We start from the raw sequence: 19,859 nt of genomic DNA on the forward strand, positions 1-19,859 counted from the left end.
CTTCACAAAGGTAACGGTGGTTGTATCTTTCCACAGCTGTTCTGTACATACCCAAGTGTGTATGTGAAAGATAACCCTTACAAATAGTGGTGCACTACACACTGTTCTGCACCTCTTTCTCACCTAATATATCTTACAGATGAACTCATATTAATACATATAGCTCGGTCTCATTTTTCAGCAGTTGCCAACGGCATGGTATTGATCATTTATTTATCCAACCTTCTATTAATGGACATTGGGCAGTTTCCAACCTTTTGGTACAACAACCCATGCCACAAATGAGTATCCTTGTTTATGCTTCAGAGTTTTAATTTTATTTTAGTTAAATGAAATTTTAAAATTGGAGCCATGTAAATGTTTTCTCATTAAGCATAACATTCTGGATATAGTGGGTTAAATAAAATATAAAATTAATTTCAACCATTCCTTTAATTTTTTAATGTAATAATTAAAATGGCATATGTGGTTGCATTATAATTGTGTCAGATAGTCTTGCTTTAGATTGTCTCTCTCTGGTGATGGTCTGATACCCCCACTGGACTTAGCTCCCTCAGGTAGGAACCCTGTCTTAACTTCCCACTGTCCTACAATCACCCAGCCTGGCATGAAGTAGAGGCTAAATACAGTTCTGTTGAATAAATGTGCAAATGAATGACCCTCTGCCCTCTCCCAGGAAGAATATACGCTTCCCAGTTTCGAGTCTTACTGAGCATCTTCTTGGAGGAAACAATGTTATTGACTGGGTTTTCTTGCTCGAGGACCTTGCGCTTCAGCAATCCCCTGGGTAACCCCTATGGAGTTGAAGTAACATCCATTTTTTTTAAGGGTCGGATTCTTGATTATTTCTGCAGGTGAACTAAATTTGAACAAAATTCCCAGTCAGTAGGTACTCAACATTAACACCAGACACCCTCAGAATGTGTGATCAACGACTGAAAGGTGGCTCACAGGGCCTCCAGGGCAGCCCTCTGGATGGTGGTCCTGAGGTTCCCATGGAGGAAAGAGCTCTGGAGATGCCTCGGCCGGCGAGAGGCCACCACACCCGAGTCCCTACAAGCTCGGGCGTCCCGGCCCTTGGCGTGGGTGGGAAGGAGGGCGTGACCGCGTGTTCAAGGCTGGAGCCATCCTTGCCTATTACCTGCGACGACAGGACTCCCGACAAGGGACGGGTACAGCGTGTGTGGAGATACCCGGGAGCTCCTGTGTGAAGGAGCAGACCTACAAGGAGCGCCTGGATAGCGACCTTGGGGATGCCGCGGGAAGACTCCGCGAACCGAGCGGTTGCCTTCCAACCCCGCGCCCAGTAGACAGACCCAGGCGAAGGGAGTGAGCGCGCGTGCGCACCCGCGCGCGCCCGGTAGGAAGAAGCTCAGCGCGCGCTTCCGCGCGCGCGCGCGCGTTCGAAAGGGAAATAAAAGTCTCCCCCGCGGGGGCCCGCGGCATTTAGGCCGGTGTTGGCCGGCGAGCGCGCGTGCGCGAGCGCGCAAAGACGCCCTCCACTGCCGCTCCCCTCCACTGGGGGTCTAGCGCACAGCTCCGCTGTCCCCGCCTCTCCCGAGGCTCGCGCCCTCGGGGTAAGTACCTCGCGCCTAGCGGAGAGAGGGGGTGAGTCCGCCAGAGAAAGGGTGGAGGCAGACAGGGCTGGGAGAAAGGGAAAAGCCGCTCTTGCAGAGCGCAGAGCTCGGCCACGGGGCTGGAGTCTGCAGAAGACACGCCTCCATCCCTCACGCCCCTCGGGGCTGCGGAAGTGCTCTGGAGACTGGAGCGGCACGGAGGCGACAGGTGGACTACCATTCCCAGAAGGCGGCGCGGGGCTGCGCCTACTGGTCCCGGCAATACCTGCGCGCTAGGCTTTTTTTTTTTTTTTTTTCCCCTTCTCTCCAGTTTGCTGCTGCCTGGGGCGAAACTACAGTTCCCAGAAGGCTTCGCGCGAAGAAGGCTTGGAAGTGGGCAGCCTGGAAGTCACTCGGGCCACCCGAGCTGGCGGTGTCTCCAGCGAACGGCGCGGAGCCGGACGCTGCGGTCGTGGGGCCCGCGGGGCGGGCAGCCGGGACGCCCAGGTATGTGGGTTCGGGTGCAGGGGCGGCCTCACGCAAGGGTGGCGGGGGATCGGTGTCCACTCGGACCCCGAGGGTCAGCGCGGGCTGGAGACCCGGCGGACGGCCGGGTGTGGGCACCGGTTGTGGGGGGCGGCGGCGCCGGGACTCGCGCCCTCCGGACCTGGCCAGACCTGTGCCTGCATGGCTCAACTTTCGAGACGTGCTACCAGCAATGTATGGAAGAGCATGGAGTGGGAGTCGGGTAGCGGTGGGTTCGTGTCCTGCCTCTGCCACTCGGGAGCTGCGATCTAGGGAAACCGCACCGAACCTCAGTTTCCCCTTCGGTAAAACGGCAATAAGAGTGTCTTTTGCTGGGGATTCTGTTGAGATGTTGAGATATGGCGAATAAGGCGTTTGGCACATGGAAGGCACTTACTACGTGTTTGCGCTATTGTTGGCTCCAATGAAATTGGGTGAAGGTGTTAACATCTACAGCATTGGGTTAGTTGAGGGTATGCATGTAAAGGGCCGAGTCCGTAGTTAGTACTCAGTGGAGAGTAGCTCCTGTTAATCGAAATTATTTCAGGGGCTTTGGTTTGAGAGGCAAAGACCCAGATTCAAATTTAAGCTGTGCCATTTATCAGCCATGTGACCTTGGGCAACTGGCTTCACCTCTCTGCGGCTCGGTTTCCCTATCTGTAAAATGGGGATTTCAATAGCAGCCACCTCATGGAGTTTTGAGGATGAAGCGAGAATATTGTGTGTAAAGTGCTTAGAGCAGCAGTTGGCACATAGTGAGCATTCAATAAATGGTACCATTTATTCAGCGTTTTTCCTGCGACCCTGAGACCCTCTGAGGGTGGGGCTCTGGCTCTAGTCTAGGTCTGGCCCACGGGGGCGGGGGCGGGGGCGGGGACCTCTGATCTAGTTGATTTCCTCTTCCGCAGCCTTAGGTTCCTTGTTTGTAAAATGGGATGACAACATCAGTCTCAGCGGGTTGTAAGGATTTGCTGAGATGGTATTCCTAGTCCAGAGCCATCTCCTACTAAATAGCAGCTCTTATGTATTATAATTGTTCTTCTTCAATGTTCTCCATCTGGCCCAGAGACTGTCTAACTGTGGGCTGTGACATGACAGCCCCGAGCTCCCCCACACATTCACTCCCAGCCTCAGTGTCCCATCTGTGAAATGGTAGTCACAGGATTTCGTGCCAGGGCTGTTTTGATGATTCCAGGATATAAGTCATGTGTAGCGTTTAGCACAGGGCAGGGTGCGTAGTAAGCACTTAATAAACATAGCTTGTTTCTCTTAATAGGCTTTTGCTGCTTCTGTTTATATGCAGAACAGAGCAGGGATGAAGTTAGTGCCTCACCCCAATTTTTATTCACCAAAGATTAAATTTTGAAACAGGTGCTGTGTAAGAGCCTAAGAAAAGATGGTACTGGCCTGCGGTCAGCAGCCCTCTGCTTACCTCTCCCACACTCCTCCCCCCAAGCCAGCACATTCACCCCAGTGCTTTATGTACTACCCCAGGGATACAAGCACTTGACCCTGTCTCAAATCCGTATTAACCTCCTGAGCTCCAGCTCCAGATGTAGAGCCTCTGCTTTCTTGATGTTCCCTGGTGACTGTCCCTTGGGCACCATGAACTCAACATGTTCAACCTAAACTTCTCCTCCCAGACCCAGGAGAAACCATCTGGGCAAATGGGCTAACTGTGACCCAGTTGCCTGAGCCAGACGCTTGGGACTTGTACTTCTCCCCCAGCCTTCCAAGGTCCAGCTGACTAGCAAGAGGGATGGAGCTGCCATTTCAGAGAAACACCATTTCATTGGCCCATCATGGTCTCCCATCTCGTGGGCACCAAAAGTCCACCTTGGCCACTGGAGATGGCCTTTTCTGACAAGGTTGAGTTGTTTCTTTTAGATCACCAGAGATTAATGCCTGTAAAACATTATCAAGGGTCGGAGAAGACAATATCGACTTGGCCTGACTGCAGTGGCCACATGTGTGGCGTAAAGTCCTGGTTTCTGAGGGGGCCCATTTTTACCAGTGTGGGTGAGTTGTTCATTTCTTTCTCAAAAGTTATAGTGTGTCAGTGAGTTAGAATATCCTGTATGGGAAGGCAGCCATCCTGGACATTTGGGAGGCAGCGCACATGCCGGGGAAGAGGCTGGGAAGGGAATTTATTATATCCCTGTGTAGGTTTAAGTCTGTTGGCAGAAATCTGTCATTGTGATTTCATTTGATGATGGGAACCCGTGATCCCAGTCACATTTGTGATGGCTACCAAATTTACCTAAGTGTTTTTTTTGATCTGAGGAAATGAAGCAGTGACTTTTAAAAAAATCTTGGTCTTAATTGTTAGTGACAACAGCACATGGTTTTTTAGCAGTCTGTGTGGAATGGTCTAAGAGTTAAATGTGAGCCTGTTTTTCAGACATTGCAGTTGTCAGGTGGTAAATCAAAAATGGAATTTAGAATGTGCAGTAATTGGCGCCTTTTTTTTTTCTGTACAACATATTTCACTGGTAGATTTCAAATTTGGGTTTGAAAAATGACACAGGTTATGGTAACAGCTTAACCTTGTCATATGTTTAACTAGAAGGATCTAAGTTAAATGTATTTATGTTTTTAGAAGACAGTGTTTTTAGCTTTTAGAATGAGAGGCTACTGGACCAGTTTGTGCATCCCCGCTTTCTTTGAGACTGATGCAGCTGTTACTTAGGACTGCTGTGGTCAGAGACTTGATTTGCACCTGTGTGAGAATGGGTTGAATTTGGTTTTAAAAAGGTTATGCAGGGTGCCTGGGTGGCTCAGTGGGTTAAGCCACTGCCTTCGGCTCAGGTCATGATCTCAGGGTCCTGGGATCGAGTCCCGCATCAGGCTCTCTGCTCAGCTTCCTCCTCTCTCTCTCTCTGCCTGCCTGTCTGCCTACTTGTGATCTCTGTATGTCAAATTAAATAAATAAAATCTTAAAAAAAAAAAAAAAAAGATTTAAAAAAAAAATAAAAATAAAAAAAAAATAAAAAGGTTATGCAAAGATATACGCACTTGTTGTAACATGTCAAACAACGCAGAGATGAATGAATAAACAAAGTAGTAGGTGCCACCCTCCATTCTTAAAATCCCCTCCCCCGAAGGTAACCATTTACTCAGGCATGGAGTATTTATTAAGTATCTGCAGTTCAGGATTGGAGAAAATGGTAGTGACCAGAATGGATGTGCTTTCTGCCCTTGGCAAGTTTGGTAGATGCTCTCCCTTGCCTTTTTCTGTGCTTGTAAGGATGTATATAGGCATCTATTGATTGTTTTCTTCCCTCTTCCTCACTGCTCCCCTGTAAAGGAGGAGTAAGAATCAAACCACACATATGTATAACTTGATTTTTTTCAATTAATAATAGGGCATATCCCTTCAAGTGATTGCATACAGATCTGACTTCTTCTTTTTTTTTTTTTTTCCAAAAACTTTATTTTTAAGTACTCTCTATACCCACCATGGGGCTCAAACTTACAACTCTGAGATCAAGGGTTGCATACTCCACTGACTGAGCCAGTGAGGCACCCCTGGCTCATTCCTTTTAACAGCTAGACACACGTTCTTCAGTATGAGGAGACCATGCTTTATACCACCATTCCCCTGTCGCTGGGCATTTAGGTTGTTCCTAGGATTTCTTTCACCTTTGCAAAGATACGTCCAGTAAGCATTCTGGTACATACGCAGTAGAGCATAGTGACTGAAAGCATTTGGACAATGAACAAGACAGAGAAGATCCTCACTGTCCTAGGGTTTACATTCTAGCTGAGGAGGTGTGCAATAAACAAGGTAATTTTCGATGCTCAAAGTATCATAGAGGAGTTAACAGGGTGAGGGGCTAGAGAGTGGTTGATAGGGCAGGCTGGTGGGGTGGGGAAGGGGTGGTTACTTTAACTGGGATGGTATGGGCAGGCCTGCATGAGCAAGAGGCACCGGCTGTGCCAAGAGCTGGGGGAAGAACATTCTAGGCCCCAGGAACAGCAAATACAAAGGCCCAGAGGTGGGAGTGAGTTGGCTACAAAAACAGGATCATTGTGGTTGGAGAAAGGCGAAATCCCATTTTTCAAGTTCATGCTACTTGAATTTTTATAAAATAATGCTAATTATGGTAATAGCACGTAACATTTCTTAATGCTTTCTCTCTACTAGTTGCTCTTCTAAGCATTTCACACTTATCCTCACAAGACTCCCGTGAAGTAGCTAAGAGTATGGGACTCACTTTACAGATGAGGAGCCGATTTCAGACTCCAGACTCTGCCCACACACCAAACTGCTGCTCTTCCCAGGCCCTCCTTGCAGGGCTGAGGCATGTTTACGGAGTGGATGCAGCATTTCCTTTCCAAGTTGTCTGACATGCAGAGCGCAGTGGACTATATTTAGTACATCATTCATGTGGCGGCTTGAATGGTCTGGGGAGGTGGTGGCATGGCATCTTTTCCACTGACAGACATGATGAGGTCCGTTTCTGTTGGGATGTTTAGTTGTTTCAGAATTGAAGGCCCTTTCGCAGAGCCTGTCCTCAAATAAAACAAGGGTGAGCGTTCTTGAGGCGTGAAGGTGAGCGTCCCGTTTGGGTGAGCTTGGAAAGGGGACTTGGGCTGGTAGGGGAAAGCATGTTTCTGAGCACCAGGCCAGCATTTTGGGCCGTCATAGTATCAAAATACATTCCAGCAACTACAGAGGCACCTACCACAGCACCCTGCTCCCGCCACTGTGACTGTGTCCATTTTGATTTGATATAGCTTGGGCCTTATGGGTTGTTTGAATTAAGGGCAGGCCTGACTAGACGTGGGGACAGTGGTGGGTGCTTTTAACACCAGAAGTGTGGAGAGCATCTTTCATTCCGCCATCTAGGAAACATTTTTTTCCTCCCTAGCTTGTGTGCCAGGCACCATGCCAGACGCTGACAATCTGAAGTTGAATAAGACACTGGCTCTCAGGGGTCTGCAGTAATATTGTACATTAGAAGTACTACGTGAGGGGCACCGGGGTGGCTCAGTGGGTTAAAGCCTTTGCCTTCAGCTCCGGTCATGATCCCAGGGTCCTGGGATCGAACCCCACATCGGGCTCTCTGCTTGGCAGGGAGCCTGCTTCCTCCTTTCTCTCTCTGCTTGCCTCTTAGCCTACTTGTGATCTCTATCTGTCAAATAAATAAATAAAATCTTAAAAAAAAAAAAAGAAGTACTATGTGAACCACCAATGTGGGCCATATACAGAACTTAACATTTTATAATGGCCACATTTACAAGAGTGAAATGAAATGCAAGAAATGAATTTTGATAATGTATTTTATTTCATCTAAAATATTATCATTTCGCATGTAATCAGCATAAGAGTTACTGAGATATTTTACTTTTTTTTTTTTCATGTGAGGTCTTCAAAATACAGTGTGTGTTTTACACTGTCAGCCCATCTCCGTTTGTGCCAGCCACATTTCAAGGGCTCAGTAACAACATGTGTTGGACAGTGTGGACATAGGGCCCAAGACTCAGACGGAAATCAGGGGGGTAGTTCATGGTGATCAGAGATGCCGTCCCTGTTGTAGCTTGGTGAATAAAGATGGGTGAGGGCTGAAAAGCATATTCACTGTAGGCAGGTAGCCGGGAAGACCCGGCTGTCTTCCGTCCTAGGTGCCTTATGGGTCTGGCACTGTGCTTCGTGCGTGCCGCGCGTGCCGTGCGTGCCAGCAGGGACCATGATTATCCCTGTTGTGCACCTGAGGAAGCAGCGGTCTGGCAACGAGAGGCCACTTGCTCAGGGTTTGTAAGTTATGGAGGCAGAATTTGAACTCCGGTCCAGAGACCGTTCTCTTCTCTGTCGTCTCTGCTGTCTTAGTGTTTAAGGGGGATGGGTTCTGAGTTTTGAGCAATAAAAACCACTGGAAGGAAACCTCACACAAAATGAATTCCCAGAGTTTGTCAGGATCGATCCTTGGCGCCACATCAGTGCTGGGGTGCTGGTGGAGAGATGAGTGACTGACACTTGGATTCCTAACTTTGGGCTCTAGGCTTGGTGGAGACAGGTCCTATCTCCTAGGAAAGAGAGGGGACTTTGGGGACTAAAGAGGAGGGTGGGCAGGGACAGTGATGGAGGCAAGGAAAGGGCCCAGCCTATTGAAAGCTCATTCTAAACTGCTTCTTTGGGCATGAAGCTTCTTTTCTTTTTCCATTATTGACTGTCCCTTGAGGCTGTGGCCCTCTGTGAGAGCTTTGTGGCCCCTTCCAGTGAGCCCAGCAACAGCGGCACTTACCCAGCACGTGAATCTCCCCTTCGCTCTGATCCAAAGAGGTATTGCTGGGGCACGTGGATGGCTCAGTCTGGCTCAGTCGTTGAGCGTCTGCCTGCAGCTCAGGTCATAGTCCCAGGGTTCTGGGATCGAGCCCCACATCGGGCTCCCTGCTCAGCGGAAAGTCTGCTTCTCCCTCTCCCACTCCCCCTGCTTGTATTCCCTCTTGCTGTGTGTGTGTGTCTCTCTCTCTGTCAAATAAATAATAAAAACATTTTTTAAAAAGCAAAGAGATATTGCTGGATGAGGGGATGGGGTGAGGGGACACCACAGAGGTTTCTTCTTTCATCTGTGAGAGTCCTTGTTCTAGACTTCTGACTCTCCTGGTTCTGGGTGCCCCCTCTCAGGAGCAGGATGAATCTGGGTCTCCTACCCAAACAAGGCAGGTACTGGAGATTGCTCAGTTTGCTCGTGTCCCCAGGTGGTGGCCTGGTGCCCATCCCTGTCCCAGGTGGTGACTCATGAGGGTTTTAACCTCTTCACCACTCCCCTCTCCTACTGTTAGACCGTGCCTTGTATGCCACAGATGCTCAATAAAGTGTCTGTTGGCTGAAGTAATGATACTAGCCAGCATTCACCGGGCACTCATTGTGTGAAACACACTGCTGTTCGTGCCTTTCATGTAATTTCTCATTTAATCCTCATCACTCTCCATGGGGTAGGTACTGTTATTATTCCCCTTGCCTATATAGGGAAACAGGTCCTGAGGAGTGCAGGTCCTAAAGCTGCGAGTGTCCCAGCTAGGACTCAAACCCAAGCCACTGGCTCCACAGTCCAGGTTCTTAAACACTCACTCTGTAGGCTCTTGTGGCAAGACAGGTGGATGGATGGGGTGGGCAAGCTGGACCATACTGACTATTCCAGCTTCTCTGCTCCACTTGTGGTCTCTGTCCTCCTGTTCTGGGATAGCCTTGTGTCAGGTCTCAGCACCTTTGGGCCCGGAGGCTTGAATACCACTCTGGGCGTGAAGTTTCTCTGTGATTCTGGAACTTGCACTTCCCCCTTTCTTTCAATTAACCAGAACTAACTGGGTATTTGGTATTATGAAAGAATACTGATTTTTTTTTTTTTAGGTACAATAATGCTGCTGTAGTTCTGCTTAAGAAAAAAGCCCTTATTTTTAAGACCCACATTCTGAAATACATGTGAACTGGTAACGTTCAAAATAATATGTATTTGCTTCAAAATATAATGGACAGGCTGGAAGACGAAGGGACAGTGTGTCTGGGAGAATGAAGAGATGAAGTAACTGTTGAAACTGCCCGTGGGGTTATTATACGCTTCATTCACCTTTCTGTGTTTGAGATATCTCTTCATGAAAAGTTAGAATCAAGGATAACAAATTTCACTCGGAATTTGTGTATCTCGAGCTCAGGTGTAGGTATGGGAGAGTTTCTTGCCTCTGCCCAATCCACTTGTATAATAAAAACAGGGTTTTGGGGCTTTCTTGTTGCTGTTTCCAGTATGGGAGTCAATACTTGGCCCAAGGCCTTTGAAAAACCCTTTGGTAAAGCAGTGTCCAGGAGCAGTGAGGACACCAGTGAAGGTCCCAGTGGCCACATGTGTCCCCGGCTGCTCTGAGTAATGGCCGCTCGGGCCCTCCGAGGCAGTTTACAGAGCTCCCAGTTCCTGAGATCTGTTTCCTTCCAGCACCTGACTGTGGGGGGGGGGGGGCCCTCCCACATTTTTTCCAAAGACATGTTTCAACAGGAGGCCTCAGATCCTCCCCCAATCCTTCCCTCAGGGCAGACATGCACAGAGCCTTCCTTTGATGGGTCTTTGTTAAGGCCCCACAGAGAACCAGAAGCCGGCATTTGGGTTTGCCTCTAGCGTGGCAGCAGGATGCAGGGAAGGTGCCCCCTTTCAGTTCTGACTTTTGACAGCAGAAGGGGCAAGATGCAGCTCTGACAGACAGTGCCTCAGACCTGATGGTACTCCTCAGCCAGCCAGCAGTTAGAACTCCTTTACCATATATGCACCCTCCCCCACATATGCAGAGGCTCCTGTTGCATTTGTTTTTGTGGGGACTCGTGCTTAATCCACATGTGGCAGAAATCCTTATGTGGAAATGGCAGGAAAAGAGGACGCCCTCGTTTGGTGGGAGTGGGATCTCTGCTTATTGTTTGCCTGCCAGGTCCGTAGACATGGGTGACGGGGACAGGAGCTCTGGTCTGATCTGCCAGAGGCTGGCATTTGTTCCATCTCCTGATTCGTTCTTTTCCCCAGTGCCCGGTTTCTGTACACCACACTCTCGGTGTGTGGGCAGGAAGGCAGAACTCCTCCCGTAGCCCTCCGGCTTCCTCAGCCTTCTGCCCCCAGCATCCTCTTCAATTCTGTCCTGTCTTCTCCTTTCATAGGCTTTGAGGCGAGTCCCGTGTGGAGAAGACGTGAGGAGGCACTGTCACTAGCTTAGCTTAATGTTCCCTGTTGCCGGTGTAGACTTGCACATGTGGGCTCCGAGAGTGGCGAACCCCAAATAGTCTGATTTTTCAACATAGGCATTTGGTGGGTATTCACGGAGCTGAACAATTTTCTAGGAATGAGGGAGATAGCAGTGAGCAGGACAGAAAAGCTTCTCCCCTCCTGGGGCTCTCATTCAAGGTTATGGGGGCGGGATTCAGAGAGTAAATGAGAACTCAGGAAGGCGCATGCTGTGTCAGGTGGTCATAAGCACTAAACTGAAGAAATTAAACAGGGAAAGGGGATAGGAAGTATTAGGGGGAAAGGTGTTGAAGTTTTAGACAGGGTGGCCAGAGGTGGCCTCCCTGGGAGGTGACACGAATACAGGCCTGTAGGAGATGAGGCAGTGAGCAGTGGGGGTGTCTAGGCAGAGGGAGCAGCTGGTGCAAAGGCCCTGAGATATGGGCCTGGTGAGATTGAGGAGCTCCTAAGGAGGCCCATGTGGCCGGAGCAGGGAATGAGGGCAGAGAAGTGACAGGCTTGATGATCTCTTAGAATCCAGTACAAGTTTGTCTTTTCTTTGAGATGGGAAGGTATTACAGGGCTGATTGATTTGTTCATTAAATTTCAAAAAGTGCCCACATATGCCTGGAACTAAAAGAACAAAAATAAGGTACTTACCTCCCTTGTGCTGAGGCCACCACCATCCTAGTTTCTTGCTGGCAGCCAACTTCTTCACCCTGCATTGAGTGAGTTTCCTGGCTTGGATTAGGCTGAACCTTATGAAATCACCTTTTTGCAGGGCCCAGAGTGTTTGAATATTGGCAGTTTTATGAGGTTCAGCTTAATAGCTTCCTTTCCAGAGCCTGAGAAATCGACCGGTGCTTTCTTGGCGTAGGGGTTAGTAGTCAGAGGTCAGGACCTCCTTCCCTTTTCTGCATCCCACGCTGCTCTGTCAGTGACGGGCCCAACTGTGTCAGTGACGACAGCAGTGAGTACAGAAGTCCAGAGCCCCATACCCAGTCTTGCTGTTAAGCCTGACAAGAGGCTGTCTCTTCCTGCCGGGACCTTACCTGGGGGTGGCATTAGTCATTCTTTGGCTTTCTGCATCTTGGTGCCACCAGTTTTGAAATCACAGAGTGTTCCCAGAGGGAAGGGCACCCCTGGACTGTTGCCAGATGTTTGGCATGACTCACATGGTGGGGGAGCCTCTGGGGCCGGGCAGAACTTCTGGGCATTCTGGATCAGTAAATGGCACAGTAGCTGGCAGAGCGCCCAGCCTGGGGTGTCCGTGGGGTATCTGCCGGACTGCAGCAGCTCAGGCTATGGGAGGAGGTCTGAGGAGTGATGGAGAAAGGCCTGTACCCCCTCCTGTGTGCTACACCCCTGCACTGACCAGACAGTCTCACATTTCTAGAAGCCCGGGGCACTGGGCTGTGTTCTGGGTTCTGGGTGTAAAATAAAGGTAAAGGAGTTTTGGGTCCAGCCTTGGAGGTACTCAGTCAGGAAGTTGTGTTGGTTGGTCTGTCTGTGGTTGCAAACAATGGTAGTAGCAACAGCCACAGCAGCAGCAAATAGGTAATTTTTGTAACATCGACTCTCTACCAGGCACTGTGTGGTAGGCACTTCCCATGAAGTGACTCATCCCAAGCCTCCCAACAAGCCTATAAGATAAGTACTCTTATTAGTCCCCTTTTTGCAGATGGGACAATTAAGTTTAAATAACTTGCCCAGTGTCACACAGCTAGAAAATGGTAGTGACAAGATTTGGACCCAGGGTGTATGACTCCAGAGGCTTCACTCTGAACTCACTGTGTGTTTCTGCAGTGGTTTGCCGCCCTCAGACCTGAGCAGACATCAAAATCCCTGGGAGTGCTTGTTGAAATACAGATTGCCAGACCCCCACCCGGAGTTTCTGATTCAGTAGGTCTGGCTTGAGAATCTGCATTTTTTTTTTTTTTAAGATTTTATTTATTTATTTGAGAGAGAGGGAGAACATGAGAGGGGAGAAGGTCAGAGGGAGAAGCAGACTCCCAGAGGAGCAGGGAGCTGGATGCGGGACTCGATCCCACAACTCCAGGATCATGACCTGAGCCGAAGGCAGTTGCTTAACCAACTGAGCCACCCAGGCGCCCTGAGAATCTGCTTAAAAAAAAAAAAATATATATATATATATATATATAATTATTTGAGAGAAAGAGAAAGAGAGCAAGCACGTGAGAGGGGAGGGACAAGGGAGAGGGACAAGCAGACTCCCTGCTGAGCAAGGAGTCGGACATGGGGCTGGATCCCGGGACCGTGACATCACAACCTGAGCCAAAGGCAGACGCTTAACTGTTACTCAAGCACCCAAGAATCTGGATTTTTGTCAAGTACCCAGGTGCTACTAGTGCTCCTGGGCCTGAGAGCACATTTTGGGAACCATTGATCTACTGGAATGGGAAACCCAGAAGATAATGGCCTGGTCAGATTTATGATCACACATAACAAGCCCATAGATCGGCAGCACCAGAATTGACTAATTAAGCACTTCCACAATACCTATAAGCAAGTCCTCTATGTTGTGCCACTCTGCCATCCTTGGTTTGTCTCCCATGTTCTCAGACTCATCCTCATGGGGACTGCCTCAGGGTGACTGCCACAGCTCCTATAGTCACACCTGACAAGACCATATCTAGCAACAGAAAGAGGGCATCTGTTACTGACCATTTAGCTCTAACAAGTGAGGAGACCTTTCCTAGACACCCCGCCTCTCAGATTCCCCTCATATCTCATTGGCCAGCATTGTGACACGTGACCAGGCCTGGGCAAATCACAGGCAAGAGCCCATCAGGATTTATTCTCGGGGCTGGAGGCTGGAATCATCTTTCCGTGAAGCACGTGACTTGGGAGGAGAGTGGCGATAGGAATAAAATTAGAGTAATATTTAGGAAAGAATTTGGAGAGGGGTTTGGAATTGGTAGGCAAATGACTGGATCTGCTGCAGAAGTTAGTAAAACAAAGTGGAAGTATCATACTCATACATTTTCATGTCACTGTACTTACACACTTTCTTTTATAGTTACCTGAACCAGGACATCGCTTTTGTTCTCTACTCATGTCCACCTTCGAGAAGGGGAACCTAGTCTCAGTACCATAGGAGATGCTGGTCTTGTTGAGAAATCCAGTATATAGTTTTTAAAGATTTTATTCATCCACTTTTGCAAGAGAGAGACCATGCGCGTGTATGGAGTGCGGCAGAGGGGGAAGCAGGCTCTCCACTGAGCAGGGGGCCTGACTTGGGACTCCATGCTAGTACCCTGGATCATGACCTGAGCCCAAGGCAGATGCTTAACCGACTGAGCCACCCAAACCTGAGGAATCCAGTATTTTATCTGAAAATCCAGGCAAATGCAAGCTGAAGAGTGAGGCAGCAGTCTGGGGCAGTGTGCCGGTGTTTGAGAGCATTTGCTCTGCTCAGAAACACTTGGCTCTCCCTTCTCCTTGACTAGTTGCTGTTCGAGGGGCTCCTCATAGAGGCTCAGTTTCCCCTTCTGAGAACTGGTTCATAAGGTTGCTGAATGGAAGGAGAAGAGAAGAGAAGGAGAAGAGACTGGTCAAATGCTTACCCCAGTCGCTGGCACATGATAAGTGCTCACGAGTATGACCTCTGCTATTAACAAATGGGCCTTTTTTTTTTTTTAAAGATTTTATTTCTTTGAGAGAGGGAGCATGGGGAGGAGGGGCAGAGGGACAAGCAGACTCCCACTGAGCCAGGGCTTGGGGATAATTCCTGGGACTCCAGGATCACAACCTGAGCTGAAGGCAGATCCTTAACTGACTGAGCCTCCCAGGTGCCCCAACAAATGGAACTTTTTTTTTTTTTTTTAAAGATTTTATTTATTTATTTGACAGAGAGAGAGAGAGATCACAAATAGGCAGGGAGAGGGGGGAAGCAGGCTCCCTGCTGAGCAGAGAGCCTGAAGCAATGCAGGGTTCAATCCCAGGACCCTGAGTTCATGACCCTAGCTGGAGGCAGAGGCTTAATCCACTGAGCCACCCAGGTGCCCCCAAATGGGACTTATTAATTGAATAATTAAGTTACCATTTAATAAGCATGCCCTCTCCTTCCAGCAGTCTGTGAAAGTGACCATTTTGCAGACTGTTTCCTGTGGATGCCTGTTGCTCGTGCTTTTGATCACAGTGTAGATACACGTGGGCTGTGGCGCTAACCTGAAGCTGGTAGTGATTCTGGCTTCTCTAGGTTGTCGGGTGGATTCAGTGCATGAAAGTATGTACAGCGCTTAGAACCACAGAGAGCACTTGATACACACTGGACAGTAGACCCTTGAATGACTCAGGAGTTAGGAGAACCAGCCCCCTCATGGCCAAAAATCTGTATATAACTTTTGACACCCCCCAAACTTAACTCCTAATAGCCTGTTATTGACCCGAAGCCTTACTGATCACATTCACATATTTTGTATGTTGTATTATATGCTGTTATTTTTGGAATAAAGCTGGAGAAAAGAAAATGTTATTGAGAAAATCAAAAAGAAGAGAAAGTACGTTTATACCGCTGTACTGTAAGAGCTATGCAAGTGGACCTGCCCTGTTCAAACCCATGTTCAAGGGTCATCAGTATTTTTTGTGTGTGTGAATGAGAAGGGCAGTAAGAATCTTTATTCTTTTTTCCCCACTCAGCTGCCCAGGATTTAAACAACATAACCACAATCACCCCGTTTTCAAGGTTGAGGCTGAATCTGATTGAGGGCAGCATGTCATAACTACAGCGGATAACTGTTGAGCATTTTTTGTGGGTTAGGCTAAGTGCTCACTCTACTGACCTAACTCTCCCATTCACCCCATTTTACAGATACAGCAGCCAGGGCCCAGTGGGGGACCTCTCTCATCTTGCAAGGAGATCTGGTGCAGTGGTTAAAACTGGAAACCCAGAGCCTCGATCTTCTGGGTTACCTCCCCTCTAGACCACTTCCTTGTATTGTGACCTCCAGCCTATGACTTCTGTTCCTGAATTTTCTCATTTGTGAAATAGGAATGATAATAGTACACACTAAGAGGGTAGCTGTGAGGGCTGGGGAAGAGAACTCCCGCCACGTGCTTACAGGGATGCCTGGTGCAGGGTGAGCCCTCCCGTTTTCTGGCCGTTGTTATTATTAGGCAAAGCCATGAGGCTGTGCTTGCAAAGCTGGCCGGAGGGGCCCAGCGGCGGTGCTTAATCATTAAGCTGCGTTGCCTCTGTGAGCGAGGGAGCCAGCGGGCGGGGAGAGGACGGGGAGTCCGCCCAGGGAAAGGAGCCCACCTTCGGATGGTGAGTTTGTGAATGGAGCCGGCGAGCGCCAGCTGGGGGCCAGGGGAGGCGGTGGGCACGGATCCAGCCCTGGCTCGCCCCGGGGAACAGGTGGCCCGCTCCTGGGTCGGCGCTCGCAGGCGAGCCGTCTTTGTTACCTTTGAGCTTTCTCTGCAGCCCATTCAGGCTCCTCAGACCACGTGTCTGGTGAGTAAAGAGTCCTCCCCCCCCCCCCCCCCGCAATCTCTCCCCGCTCCCTCCGCCCAGGGACTGTGGGCGAAGCGGTGGGCGAAGAGGCCCTCCTTGGAAGCGCGCCGATTCGCTTCGCGGCGAGCTGGCGGGCGCGGGGAAGTCCGCGGCCGCGGTGTGCTTGCGGCGGCTGGGAGAGTCGCTGATGGGAGCCGGCGCGGCAGGTTCCCGTTTCCGCATTCCAGACACCCGCGGCCTGCGGGGCGGGGAGCCGGCGGGGGATGGGGGGAGCCGGCGGCGGCGCGCGGGCAGGTGGCCTTGCCCGGAGCAGACCCGGCGCCCGCGAGCTCCCCTCGGTCACCTGCCTGGTCACCTGCCGGCTCTGGGATCGGGGTGCGCTCGGGCCGGCTCTGGGGTGAGTGACGTTTGCTAAGTTTGCTGGTAACTTGTAGAGCAGAGAAAGGTAACGATGTGTTTCTCGGTTTCAGGAATGAGACTGGTGCTTTTTTTGTTTTCTTTCCCCCACCCCTCCTCTGGCGTGAAATGTTTACCTGTCTGCTCCTAACTGTGAAGAAAGGTGGGTGGAGTGTTGAGGGAGTGAGAAGAAAATGGAAGCTATTTCTCCCCCAAGGAAGGAATCATTCCATGAATGCTGAGCACCTGTGGGATGCAGACTTACCTGTCAGGGGCTGTGGGGCATCCCTGGTACAGAGCTGTGTGGCCTCAGGTGGGTTTCTTTCCCTCTCTGGGCCTCCATATACTCATCTGATGAAGCACGAAATAGGAGCAGTATCCACAGGCCTTTCCAGTGACTCTTATTATGTAAAATGCTCACAGCCTGGGCACCCAGTGGTACTCAGTGTCCGCTGTCCCTGTGCCCCCCCACCCCCCTCAAATTCTCTGGCCTTATTTCTGACTTCTCAACTGCTACTGGCTGTACTCCAGCAGCTCGGGCCTCCTCCTGTTCCTCCTCCTGTTCCTCCCTCAGGGCCTTTGCCCTGGCTTTTCCCTCTGCCTAGAACACTTCCCTTAGTATCCCCTTCAGGTCTCTGCTCAAATGTCACCCTCTCCGTGAGGCCTCTGTCCTTACTAAATAGCACTTTCTCCACGACTCTTAGCCCTTTAAATGTGCTTTATTTTTCTTCATAGCATTTATTAGCCCTTGACATAATTGCTTATCATTTGCCTCCCCCCCCCCCCCCGCTAGGCTCCATAAAATTGTGGTAGGTGTGGGATAAATTATTTTATGAATGAATGTATGATATAAGGTGCAATAAGTCAGAGGACGGATGGCTGTCCACTCTTGGGGTTTGAGTTAGAATGTCACCGACCTGCAGCTGTGGGGAGGTGGCATACCCACACTCTCCCTTTGATCCTCATGGGGCCTGCCCGAGGCATCCAGGCCTCTGGCTTCCTGCCCCTCAGCCGCTTCAGTCTGTTCAGTCCTAGCCCTGCCCGTGGCTCATCCAGGCAGCCTGGATTCACGTGGCAGGGGATGGATGGCCTTTGCCCTGTGAGTGTGGATGATGTATGCAGGTTCATTCAGGTGGGGAGGCTTTGTGGGAGACATCACCCAGACATACACATGTCCCCCTCTATATGGGAAGCCTGCCTTATTGCTACATCCTGCGTGGTGTTCCTGCAGAAGGTCGGGGAATGCCTTGGAAATAAGAATTAACCGGCCAGGCACTGTTTATTGGTCTTCTGTGCTTTACCCGGCCATCATTCTCATCCTGGGGCTGAACAGATTCTAATTAAATGGTGAACTCAGTGAGTCTCTATCGTAGCTGACACCCCATCAATCCTCTGGCTCCTGGTGTCAGCAGCTGGTTTTGTAAAAATACCGTGGGCAGGGCTTCCCTAGGCTCTGTGGATCCAGGTTAGTGGCCCTCTTGGATTTCTCCCAACAGCATGAGACACTGAGGGACTGAGGTGCTGACGGACTTGCCGCTGCATCATACACCATCACACCTCTGGGCCTGCCGCTATATTAAGGATGTGCGAAGTGTCAGCGGAGCGGCTCCTGCAGCATCGAACCATGCCCTTCGAGCTCCAAGTGCAGTGGTTTTGGAGCTGGGTTGAGGCCCCTCCTAAGAGGCCACTGCACATAAGGCTCAGGTCCCAGCACTGCCCACATTCTGGGCACAGTGTTTACCTTTTCTGGGCCTCTGTTTCCTTATATGGAAAATGGGAATAATTGATAATTCCTGCCTTCAATGAGAAGTTCAAGTGAGATCAGGTGATCCAGTTAGCACCATGTCTAATACATAGAGAATAATTGCTAAATGGGAGTGAGAATTAGGAATCCAAGCCCCTTTTAAATTTTTTTCTGTCCCTGTTTTGTGGACTCCTCTCTGCCCCATGTCCATGTCCGCATCCTCCCACAGTCCTGCGCTCAGAGTAACAACCAAGTACTGTATAGGTCTTTCCACATTTGCCTCCATTGTTACATAATCCTGTAGAGAGAAATGTTATCCCATAAGGGATAATATTACCCTCATTTTCCTGCATTTGGCTTTTCTGACGCGGCAATACCACGTAGAAATGCCTTCAAGTTCGTAGCACTCACATTTGCGCTTTTTTTTTTTTTTTTTTTTAGATTTTATTTATTTATTTATTTATTTGACAGACAGAGATCACAAGTAGGCAGAGAGGAGGGCAGAGAAAGAGGGGGAAGCAGGCTCCCTGCTGAGCAGAGAGCCTGATGTGGGGCTTGATCCCAGGACTCTGGGATCATGACCTGAGCCTAAGGCAGAAGCTTTAACCCACTGAGCCACCCAGGCGCCTCCACATTTGCTCTTTTAATGGCTGCGTAACACATGGTGGTGTGGGTGTACCATAATTTATTTAGCCAGGCCATCCCTCTGCTCATTCCCTTTGTTTCTGTGGCTTTTTTTTTTTTCAGATTATTATTTTTATCGATAGACTTCTTTAATTAGATTGCAGGCATCCAACCTGCTTTGCCACCTTGTTAACTTAAGCTCTCAGCCTTTGAGAATGAATATGAAGTAGCATTAACATAATGATAGCTCTGGCCCAGATCGGAGATGTATTTTCTGGACGGTTCTCACCAGGTCCAGCACAGCTTTGAACTGTCTACTTTAAATGCTTTTTAATTATAAAAGTGATTAATAGATTTCATCACCCTTAATACAGATCAGTCGTGCCTAATGAGTACTTGTTAACAAAATAAGAGAGAGGAGGTTCGTGCGTTTTCATTTTAAGGGTCTTTGTTATCTGTATGTGACCGATTTGGTGGGGATCTTGGATAGATGGGCATGTTTGATTTTTAGGTGGTCCTTTAATATTGGGCTTTGTGAAGCTTACACAGTGGTGTACAAGGTAGAGGTTTCTTCCAGTTCTCTATTACTACGGAACAAGCACCCACAAAACATAAGGCCTTAAAATGACGAACTCCGATTTACTGAGTCTCATGTGGATGGCTCTCCTGCCTGTTTTGATGGGGGTTTCTTGGGTGGCTACAGACAAAGGGTGGATGGAGCTGGGACCCTCAAGCTGTTTTACTCGTGTGACACCTTGGAGATGGCTGGGCCACCCTCACTGTGGTCTCCGTTCTTCTTCCGTGTGGCCTCGCCAGCTGGTAGACTGGCTGTG

At 49.5% G+C, this 19,859-nt stretch overlaps 1 protein-coding gene across 4 annotated transcripts in view; it reads left to right on the plus strand.

Moving 5' to 3' along the window:
- The first annotated feature begins 1,443 nt into the window (after positions 1 to 1,443).
- SIPA1L3 (signal induced proliferation associated 1 like 3) overlaps positions 1,444 to 19,859 on the plus strand; it is a 234,423-nt gene continuing 216,007 nt past the window's right edge. The window contains exons 1-2 of one of the 4 annotated variants that reach the window (XM_059152840.1): positions 1,444 to 1,577; positions 1,888 to 2,063. The gene's annotated coding sequence lies outside the window, so the exon portion shown is untranslated. Of the gene's footprint in view, positions 1,578 to 1,887; positions 2,064 to 15,939; positions 16,077 to 16,126; positions 16,263 to 16,506; positions 16,660 to 19,859 lie in introns of those variants that run through there. The other 3 variants (XM_059152843.1, XM_059152844.1, XM_059152841.1) reach the window with 3 other exon arrangements.

This window comes from Mustela lutreola, chromosome 16, assembly GCF_030435805.1.
Source record: "Mustela lutreola isolate mMusLut2 chromosome 16, mMusLut2.pri, whole genome shotgun sequence".
Taxonomy (NCBI): Eukaryota; Metazoa; Chordata; class Mammalia; order Carnivora; family Mustelidae; genus Mustela; species Mustela lutreola.